The following is a 12,223-nucleotide window of genomic DNA, read 5'->3' as shown; positions in this document are numbered from 1 at the left end:
GCTGGCCTTAGTGACTCACTTTTGATATGATGGAAGTGACATTGTGACCAGTCAGACAAATCTTTGCAGCTTCCTCATTGTTCTCTATCTCAGGTCACCTGCTGTGGGGGAAGCCTGCCATCATGATGTGAGGACACTCAAGCCACCCTGTGAGGAGATCCATGTGACAAGACATTGAATCCTCCTGCCAATAGCCAGTGAGGGATTGAGGCCTCCTGCCAATGGTCTTGTGCATGAGCCCCCTAGGAAGCAGAACCCCCAGGCCCGCTGAAGCCTTCAGATGACTGCAGCCCTCACCTGTGTCTTGACTGCAGCCCCACGAGAGACCTTAAGGCAGAAACACCTAGCTAAGGAACTCCCAGTTTCCTGAGCCCACAGAAACTGTGTAAGAGAATAAGTACTTACTGTTTTAAGCCATCTAAGTTTGAGAAAATTTGTTATAGCAGTAGTAGTTAATACACTCTCTATATTAGTGATTCCCAAAGTGTGGATTCAAAATGAGCAGCTTCAGCATTTCCTGGGTACTTGTTTGAAATGCAAATTCTCAGACTCCATGCCAGACTTACTGAATCAAGAACTCTGGAGCTGAGAGACAGCAATTTGTGTTTTAACAAGCCCTCTAGTTGATTCTAAGGCACAGCAAAGTTTGGGAACCACTATTCTAAGCCTTTAGTAATTTGGCCAATAACCTAAACCTTCTTAATACCAGCCCCTATTCCCACCTCCCAAGAAGATTGTATTTATTCTTGGACTATAGCATGATAGCTCAGCATCAGACTGCAGACAAACCTTTTTCTCATAACAAAATGTCAACTCAAAAGGGCAGAGACTACCTTTCTCCATATTGTGCCCTGCACATAGTAGTAAATGTTCAATAAATAAGTGTTCAATGAATACATTAATAACTAAAAACATAACCATGGTCTGAGAAAGATTAATATTAAGTCTCATCTTTTTTTCCTTTTTTATCATCACTTGAACTCTTTCAATGTGACTCAGCCAACAACATCTGTTTGTTATGGTATCCATGGAGATGAGAAGTTTGTAGTATATAAAAACAGAGATTGAAATGACTAACTGACTTTACAACAGATGCTCAGTTAGGTGACTTGTGGAGTTGTTGAATGATAATACATCAATTATTAATTATGTATGGTATGTCCCTCCTAGTCATATCGTCCTTTTTAGGGGCTGTTTAAACACCAAAAGATTTGAGGAATCTGGAAAATGCTAACCTTTGCTGACATTTGTTCTTACCATTTCTTTCTGTAACATGTGTTACTAGAATATGGAAACTCCAATTGACTATAGGAGTATACAAAAAATAAAAGATAGTTGAAGCCCTCAAGTCAGCCAACTTGCTGAGTTCATAACACTAATTCTGTAGTATTTTTAATTAGTTAAATTTTAAAAATTTGTACTCAAATAATTTTGGGTTGCAACTTTCTTTCCTAGTAGACTTACCAGAGCCCTTGATATGCTAATGTGAAATGTGAGTTTCTAAGAGGTGAATGTAGAGCAACTTCCAAACTAATAAAAAGCATGGAATTTGCTGGGAACAGCTTGTAAAGCTAACACATTAGGAGCACTGCCCTAGGGTAATCTTATACAATTTCTTTACTTCTTTGAGTTTGAAATTTTAAGTAAACTGTTTGACTTATAAATTTATCTCATCTGATATTTTAATCATTTAAATCATTGTTTCATATACTTTCTATAAATGTTACTCAATACCCATTCCATTTCCATATGTTATTATATATTCATTGATATTATTATTATATTCAAAGTAATTGTTATTATAAAATATAACTTGGTTATTAAAATGACATGCCCAAAGTCACATCAGTATCTTCCCTTTGTACTATTAACTTAACAAACACTATATAGAAACATTTTAACAGTTAGAACAGTTCAAGGTAACAGTTTTATAAACTGACTGTGATAGTCAAATCCTTGAGAATATACTAATAATTTAATCATCCTAATAATATATCAGGCAATGATTTCTAACTACACTGTATTCCAACTTCTACCTGCAGTATACACATTTTAGGTTATCAGCCTTCCCTGAGAACAAATATTTCACCCCATTCAGAAATGGTCATAGTAACCATGTGTTACTCAGTGATGTGGTAGCACAGGCCTCAATTAATTGAGCCAGATTGGGATACTAGACTAAAGCTTGTACAATCAGATTCTCTTTCCAAAAAGTTGTGTTTAGCATTAAGCAATTCTACTTTGTCTGCTGGTGGTAAAAACTGAGTCCATATAAATTTGGAGACTTAAGGATGATTAAATGGAAATGAAAAAAACAATCTTCAGAGAAAATAAAACATCTACACCAAGGAAGATGTGAACAATCATTATCTATTGTATAAAAGATACTTCATTATCTTTTGTATAAAAGCATGGCATTTCTTTACAATGGATGTTATACAGATTTAACAAAGAAAAGTCCATTCAGTTTGTCACAACTTAATTGAAATATAATTATAAAATAGGATGGTTATAAAGTAGTAGGTAAATTGTGAGTGACAGAATCAGAAACTTCTAGTTTAACATAAATAAAAAAGCAAGTAAACATATAAATAAAGACACTAAGATTCTCCATCCTCCAAGGTCAAGATTTCAAAGATATCCTTTACCCACATATAAAGTAATGGCCCTATTTTTAAAGATGGCTTTTGTGGCTGAGCCACAAAAGAACTCACAGGCAGATTTGATTGTAGGTAATGGGTCCTTTGGAAGAAAAAACTTACTTCTGTGTGTTTCTCCTTCACTCTCATTCTAATAACACACTCGCAATACTTCTGACATCAGATATATGGGGTTTTTCTCACACCAAGCAATTTCCTATGACACCAGCTGGGGGTGTCCATAATTCAATTCAGTTCTGAGACTTAAACAGAATTAGTGCAGACCCCACAGGTTTAGGACTCAGCCCTACAATACTGCCCCTAAGTTTAGATGCCAATTATAAGTAGTAGGTTCCCAGGTTACCCACAACTTCTGTCCAACTTACCTACAAATTGGAGGTTTCCTTAACCCACCTCCTCAGATTCACTCGTTTGCTAGAGCAGTTCACAGAACTCAGGGAAACAATTATGTCTACCAGTTTATAATATAACAGTGGATGCATATTGCAAGATCTGGGAGGGTCCCAAACACAATCTCCATGGAGCTCAGATGTACCAACTTCCAATAGTAATGTGTTTGCCAACCCAGAAGCTCCCTAAATTCTGTATTATGGGGAATATTATGGAGGCTTCATCATACAGGCATAATAGATTATTCACTCTGTTTCCAGCCCCTCTCCTGTGTCTGGAGAATGGAAGGTGGAACTGAAAATGTCACGCTTCTAATCATGGCTTTGTCTTTCTGGTGACCATCCCCAATCCAGGAGCCCACCTAGAGTCACTTCATTAGAACAAAAACAGCTCTTTCACGCAGGAAATTCCGAGGATTTGGAAGCTCAGTGTCAGAAACTCCCATGGTTCAGGAAATTACAAAGGTCTTAGGAGCTCTGTGCCAGGAACTGGGGTAAAAGAAAAATATTAGAAAAAAAGATTCTACTAGCACCCCTATTGACAAGGGATTTAGGAGGACTGTGTCAGGAATGGGGTGTGGATGGGGGCAGAGATTAATGTTTTGTTTTGTTTTGTTTGTCACAGTCTTGCTGGAACAACTTCCACCATCTTGTGAACTGCCTTTAACTGATATGACACACAGACAAAGATAAGGTAGAACACAGAAGGTGTGGACATTGAAGGTATAAACTAGTCAATGTCTGAGCTTTCAACTCTTCCTGACTCATTAATGTATGATAATCTTTCGGGTTTAAAAAAATCAGACTACTAATTTGAAAGACCAACTATTCAGTGAGTGATCTGTGGATGGAAATCTGTATTGTTAAGATATCTGAACATCATAATCTTTGTTCTATTTTTATTACTTCAATGGGACTGGACTACGATGTGATAGTAAACAACCTCCAAAACAGTAACTTAACACAACCAGTTTAATTTTTCCATGCTAAATATTAAAGGAGGATCACAGGAGATTTCAGTCTTGTCACTAGGTCACTAAAAAATTCAGCCTGTGGAAGCTGCATCTTAATATATAGCTTCATAATCATCATAGCAAGGAAAAACCATAGACTGCACATAGGCTTTTACCAATGCAATTTTGGTTGACACATATCACTTCTAGTCAGATTTCATTAGCCAAAACACGTAATCTTGTCTACCTAACTTCAGAGAGGGTAGGAATTTTAATCCTTTTGTATGCTGGAAGTAGAATGGGATAATTGGGAATACATTATGGCATATTTTGCATTTGAGCACCTGACAATTCACTTTTCTTGATAAGAAGTAGGAAAACACGCAGACTCCCTCCATAGTTTCTTCTTACTTAAGGCTCAGCTCTGTTCCAAACATTTCTGCTTTTACCCAGCACTTCAAACACTTCTGAACTAGCTTCTTATGACATAGAAGAATCCATTAATGAATTCTGGCACAGGCACTAGCAACCTTTCAGAAATCCAGGGAAGATGACTTATGCAAGCAAAGGAAATAGCAAGGACTTGCTTTTCACAAATATCTTCTAAGAAGATATTATACGAATACCTTCTAATATTTGTGAAAATATCTACCACCAAAGTCTATCAGTTTTGTATCTTTAGATTACAAGCATTTTTAAATTAAATTAAAAAATTAAAGCATTTTTAGTTTTTAATTAAAAGCAATGTACCTAAAACATATGGAACCACAAAAGACCCCAAATAGCCAAAGCAATCTTGAAAAAAAAAGAACAAATCTGGTCATATCACGCTCCCTGATTTCAAGCTATAATACAAAGCTACAGTATTAAAACAGTATGATACTGGCACAAGAATAGACATAGATCAATGAAACAGAACAGAGATCTCAGAAATAAACCCATGTATATATATAGTCAATTAATATATGACAAAGGAGACAAGAATATACAGTGGGGAAAAGACAGTCTCTATAATAAATGGTGTTGGGAAAACTGGACCGCTACATGCAAGAGAATGAAACTGAATCACAGTCTAACATCACACACAAAAGTAAACTCTAAATGGATTAAAGACCTAAATATAAGACATGAAACCATAAAACTCTTAAAAGAAAACATAGGCAGGAATCTCTTAAATGTCAACATGAGTAATTTTTTTTCTGGACAAGGGAAACAAAAGCAATAATAAACAAATGGGACTACATCAAACTAAAAAGCTTCTGTTAAACAAAGAAAGCCATCAACAAAATGACACGAGAACCTACTTAGTGGAAGAATATATTCACGAGTGATATGTCAGATAAGGGGCTAACATCCAAAATATATAAAGGACTCATATGTTTCAACACCAAAAAAACAAATAACTCAATTAAAACATGGACAAAGAACCTGAATAGATATTTTTCCTAAGAAGACATACTGATGACCAACAGGCACATGAAAAGATGTGCCTACATCACTAATCATCAGGGAAATGTAAATCAAAACCACAGTGAGATACCACCTCACATTAGTCTGAATGGCCACTATCTGAAAGACGAGAAATAATAAGTACTGGCAAGGATGTGGAGAAAAAGCAACACTCCTGCCCTGTTGGGGGGAATGTGAATTGGTCAGCCACTATAGAAAGCGGTATGGAGGTTCCTCAAAAGATTAAAAATAGAAATATCACAAAACCCAGTAATTCTACTTCTAGAAATTTATCCTAAGAAAACAAAATCACTGATTCGAACAGATATATGCACCCCTATGTTTATTGTTGCATTATTTACAATAGCCAAGATATGGAAGCAACCAAAGAGTCCATCAAAAGATAAATGGATAAAGAAGATGTGGTACATATGTATAATGGAATATAATTCAGCCATTTTTTTAAAAAAAGGAAATCTTGCCATTTGCAGCAAAATGGAAGGACCTAGAGGGCATTATGCTAAATGAAATAAACCAGGCAGGAAAAGACAAATACTGTATGATTTCATTTATATGTGGAATACAAAACAAAACAAAATAAATGAACAAAGCAGAAATAAACTCATAGATGCTGCAAAGTGACTGGTAGTTACAGTGGGGGAGGGGTTAGGTTAGTTGAGGGAAATAGGTGAAGGGGATAAAGAGGCACAAAATCTCAATCATAAAATAAATTTATCACAGCAATGAAAGTACAGCATAGAGAATATAGTCAATAATTCTGTAACACCACTCTGTGTTGACAAATAATAACTACACTAGTTAGAGCAAGCATTTAATAATGAAAATAACTGTCAAATAAGTATGCTGTATACTTGAAACCTACAATATGTATACCACCTATAATTCAATTTTTAAAAATTAAAGTAAATAAAAAGCAATGTATGCTCAGAAACTTCAGAAAGGGCAAAAAGGCATCAAGACAATTAAAAGTACTCTTTTTCACTAGCTAGAAATATCCATTTCTTATTATAAAGAATTTCAAAACATGCAAAAGTATTTAGGCATTTGATAATGATGCAATGGGAATTCATATACATTAATCTTCATGCAAATCTCTAAGTATTTATCAGATTAGAGCAATAAAAATATAACAACTAAATCAAAAAGTATGGACATTTGTAAAGTTCTTAATGCATACTGCCCACATATAAAATCCACAGGGTCAGGAACTTATCTTCTTTGCCTCTGGGTCAGTAGAGCCAGAAAAGTGACTGCCACATAGTAGACATTCACGAAGAATTTGCCAAATGAATGAATGAATATATTGCCCAGGGGCTTTCCAAAATAAACCATACTTTCAAATACAATTATTCCCATAGAAAGTTAAGTCTATCACTTGCAGCCATCTTGGTCTGATTCATTGTTTAGCTAATTTATTTTTTCCTGGTACTCACTAAAGGAATAGGTATATTTAATGAGAGCCATTTCCTTAAGTAGTAGATGGAAGATACAAGTTTAATTCTCCCTCCAATTCCCCCCACAATTTTCCTAGGACTTTAAGATTCAATTTATATTCAATTTATTTATTCTTGTAGCAAGAAAAATAAATACATTCAGTAAGCTGAAAGTATTTTTATTTCCCTAAATCCTCAGTAGGGAATAGGTGCTTATAGGTGAATATAGGTAATATGTTACTGGTGGGTGGGTGGGTGCAGGCCTGCTAATGGCCACAATACCATCAATTACATTTTGTCCCAGATTAAAAATTGTTCATGTTCCTCAAATTAATCTACACCCAAAATTCATATATTCTTTCTCATTGCTAAACAGTACCATGATCTCAGAACAACCTTTGACAAATCCTTTAGCTTGCCTGGCTCACTTTTCTCTAATAATACAAACGACATACACATGTAGTAGTTTGATATAGAGCTTCTATATCCCAGTTCCTAAATTAAAGCCTTTCACAGAGCTTTTAATAATACAATCCTACGCTCCTAAAATTACAGGCAAAGTTAAAAGTCATTCCTCCTTTGCCTTTCAACAAATTTCAGTTCTATCCTCAAACTGTGTGCATGTAAATTCTACAATTGTTAATGGAGGCAATGCACGTGCATATGGGGTGGAAATCTATCTCTAAATCACACTTTAATCTTTAGCTACATAACTCTGGCGCCTGTTCAAATGATACATGTGCCTCAAATACACACTGCATGTCTGTTGTTTCCTGTCTGGATATTAAAATTTTATTCATGTATTTTTAGTAGCTATTACAATATTTTGGCCAACAAATTTTCTTATTATTGTTATTCATGTGTTAAGTTTTAGCTGGGTGAGACCATAAACATTCCTGGTTTATTATAATGCAATTAGAATGTAAATTCAATTCCTGACCAGGTTATATTTGTTTTTAAAAAAATGGAAATTTTCTGTTGTTTTCCACCTGGTTAAACATATGTAGAAAAAAGAAAACATAATGCAAACAAAATAAACATAAGTAACCTGGTTGCTTGTTTCTGTACTGAATCATGGTTATCTTTACATAATAAAAAACATTTTAATGCCTGCATTTTTAAAAACTGTTAAATGACATCATATTTTGTTTACTTATACTAAAAATATTTTATCAACTATATTAACTTGCTAAACTGAGTAACTAAATAATTTTGTCATTTTTGTATAATCCAATCGATGTTCTCTAAAACCAGGTAAATCTAGTGTGATCCATTTCTCAAGAAAGCCCTATGCATCTCCACCTTCATGTTCCTTCTTTCCTTTATTATTTTTCCACAATGTTCCCCTAAAAGGTGAAAAAAGGAAGATAATCCTGAAATTATGTAAAACACATCAAGGCCAGAATTCATTCATTTTGAGGTGAAGAAGAGCAGTAAATTTCTCTATAATTGATCTCTTGTTCTAGAGTTCCATTCCTTTAGATGAGAAACTTGCCAGTTAAATGTAATTCAGTCTATTTACATTTTACACTGTGAATATTCAGTCAAGGCAAAGTTTGAAGTCTGAGTCAGAACTGTTTTTCACCTCCCTTTTCCCATGATCCTTCCTTCTCCTTTTGCCTTACTGGGAGAGTAGAGTCAAGAGTGAACTTTCATATCCTCAGGCAGTAGCTTAGGGGGAGCTTCTCTGGACAGCAGCAGGTTTTGTCAATTCTTTTTGGATGCCTTCCAGACAGTCCTTGGCCTGGACCACAGTCCCAGGCATAAAATACATCTTCTGCAGGAATTTCAGATTATATGGAACTCTCACATGAGATCAGTCCCTTCACCTAACCCAATTCTTCAGCAATCTAATCTCTTACACAGTGACATACAGGCTGAGCTTCATTTCAATTTCAGGACTTCTCTTAAAGACTTGTAATTCCCTAGGCTATGTTTTGAGAAGCCAGGACTAAGGGTCCCTTCACTAGGAAAGATATTTCTATCACCCTTAACCTCTCCCTACAATACCTCTTCCTAAATTTAAACCCCAAGATGGTGAGCAAGGACATTCACCCATGACCATTCACTCCCTTTCTCCCTCTCCTCCTCCCAGTGAGTTTTCAAAGCATTCCCTTCCTATCTCACCAGAAGTATCACTAAAATGTGTATTTCTTCCTACTTATTCCTTAGCATTTGCCCTTCTTTATTCCTTGCTAACATAATCCTGACTTTATTCAAAGTGTGGGTCAGAGTGTGTTTCAAGGGACCTTGAGTGCCTCCCCAGCTTCAGAGAGCAAGTATTATTTGGATTAAGCCAACCCTGGTAATTCTATTACTCTGGCTACTTAGTTTAGGAATGACATGTTATGCAGTTATGATCAATGAGATATGAGGAGAAGTATGCTTGGGGATTCTGGTAAAATGTTCCTTTCTTAAGGAGGGACACGAATGTGGATGCCTCTTCTTCTATGCCGCCTTTGGATATTATTTATGGGCACATGAGTCCTGGAATTGCAGCTGCAGTCAGCTGTCTTGCACCTATTGAGAAGAGTAGATAGCATGCTAAGAATGGCAGCCCAGGATAAATAAAACACCTGGCCCTTTATCGCATCACTGAGCCTTTGAGCTAGACAGCCTACCTAGAACTAATCATCTCAACATGTCTTTCTATGTGAAAGAATATTGCCTTTTGGTTAAGCACATCTAGCTGGCTTTCCAGCCAAAAGCACACTAACTCATTGTATCTTCCCTGGAGTAAAATATCAGAAGGTCCAAGGGAGAGAAAACAGAGGCCAGACAAAGGAAAATACATGGAGATATAATATTAAAAAAGAGCATCCCATAATAAATATATAGCATCTTTTATCAAGAGATATGAGAGACATGTAGTATCATTTCACAATTTTCTCTGAGGGAGCTCAGCTACAAAGGTTATTTGGTGAACTCAGGTTCCTACCCAGGAGCGATGAGTCCCAGTTAGCTACCTGGATATTACTGAGACTAGACTAAATCTAGCCTGAATTAGTAAAGAGTGCCCAAAGTGCCACTGGTTCCTATTTGATGGCATCTTTGATAGAGCTCCAGATGTCCACAGTGCTTGAAAGAGAAATACAGAGAATTTTTAATCACTCAGATGAAAAAAAAAATGAGATAACTGATTTACCAGATGCTGCCTTCCATTTTTTTGTTTGTGCTTTTATCAAAGTTGTAAATATACATACTTTAAAGAGTCAGTGCATTCTACAAAGTTTTCACTTAACAATAACCAATCTCTCTCCCCCACCATGACATCCTGCCTCCCAGAGGCAGCCACTCTCAGCTCATTAAATGGAATATTTGGTATTCAATCCCAAGTCTCTCAATAAGACAATGTATTGGTTTACTATAGCTGCCATAACAAAATACCACTGACTGGGTGGCTTAAATTACATAAGTTTATTTTCTTACAGTTCTAGAAACTGTAAGTCTAAGATCAAAGCATAAGCAGGTTTGGTTTCTTCTGAGGCATTTCTCTTCTTGGCTTGCAGATGTCTGCCTTCCCTGTGTGCCATCTGTGAAAAGGGCATGCTGTTTCTTCTCATGGTCTTTTCTCTGTGTCCATGCATCCCTTGTGTCTCTCTTTCTGTATATCCTAATCTCTTCTTATAAGGACACCAGGCAAATTAGATTGGAGCCCAACCTAAGGGCCTCATTTTAATTTAATTCCTTCTTTAAAGCCCTGTGTCCAAATAAAGTCATATTCTCAGTACTGGGGTGGAGCTTCAACATATGAATTTGTGGGGGACATAATTCAGTCAATAACAGATAACAAATTGGAAATATTTATATAGCAGTTACTATACTGCAGTATGGTGTACTCTAAGCTCACATACATATTATTTTCACAATAACCCTGTGTGATATGTATTATCTCATCCTCATTTTATAGATGAGTACTGATGCACAAAGAAGTAACTTGCCCAAGGCCATATTGCTGGAAAAGTAGCAGAGCTATGATTCAAACCTATGCAATCTGGGCCCAATGTTCATGTTCATAATATCAGAGTAGACTCCATTCTTACATTGCTACTTCTATCTATAGAAAAGGAGTATTTGGTTCTCTTTCTAACCCAGCAAATACATATGAACACATGCAACACACCTGCAGATACACACACTTCTCTCATCCTCCCAATATCACTTCATAAATTGTGGTTAGATTGATATTCAATATATATCTTTTTATAATTATGTTTTTTACAGTCAAGCAATAAAGAACATTGTCATTACTTTTTCTTGCTGGCATAAATTTTCATTTCCCTAGAGTTAGTAATGGTCTTATTAATACTTTTGTTTAGTTTTCTGTGCAGTTATCACCAACTTAACCTCATATTCTGAAAATTTTTTAATCTTTTCCCGATGTTTTACTCACACTAGTTATTCCAGTAATTTATCTTCTTGATTAATTTCTGCTGAAGTGTTTAGGCCTGCTCCAACCTGGACTGGTCGCTCTGTAAGCCTAAGTACAGTCAGCAGTTCGGCATTGTCCTTAACCTACGTCATAGAGATTTTGCTGTGCTTGTGTTGGATCCTTCTTTCGTGGATACCAGATTTTTAAGTTTCTGATTATACTACCTCTTTTTAGGGAAGTATTATTTTCCAGGAGTTTCCAGAGAAGACAAATATGGCAAAACAAAATTTTTGAGACCTTTTATGCCTGCAATTTTCTTTATTCTACCTCACACTTAATTGATAATTTAGCTGGGTATAGAGTATTAGCTTTGAAGTCATTTTGAACCTATTTATCTACAGTCTTCAAGTTCCCATTGTGTTGTTAAGAAGTCATTCTGATTCCTAGTACTATATATGTGACCTATCAATTCTCTCTGAAAACTTACAGAATTTTCTTTTTGCCCCTCAGTGTTCTGAAATTTCGCTTTGAGGTTCCCTATATTCATCATCAGGCTAGGCACTCAACCTGGCATCTCATATTCTCAAGTTCTAAGAAGTGCTATTGAATTACTTTGCTGATAATTGCTTTGTCCTTATCCTCCCCCATGATACATATTTTCTCTGTTCTCTCTGAAACTTTTTTCAAATGCCAAATATTTAGATTTACCTCCAAAAACCTTTTCTTTGCCTTGTCTTTTCATTTTACTTTGCGATTTTCTCAACTTTATCTCCCAAATTACGTATTGAGTTTTTTCATTTCTGCCATCATTTTTCTTTTAATTTCCAGAAGTTCTTTTATGTTCTTTCCATGTTTCTTCTATGGTGTCTTGGTTTTGTATCATGGATGCAATATCTTACTTATCTGAGGTTATAATCTTTTTTCTTTCCCACTTTTTTCTATTTGT

The sequence above is a fragment of the Manis pentadactyla genome, chromosome 2, assembly GCF_030020395.1.
Source record: "Manis pentadactyla isolate mManPen7 chromosome 2, mManPen7.hap1, whole genome shotgun sequence".
Classification (NCBI taxonomy): Eukaryota; Metazoa; Chordata; class Mammalia; order Pholidota; family Manidae; genus Manis; species Manis pentadactyla.
The sequence above is the reverse complement of the archived record's forward strand: the minus strand, read 5'-3'. Positions refer to the sequence as shown.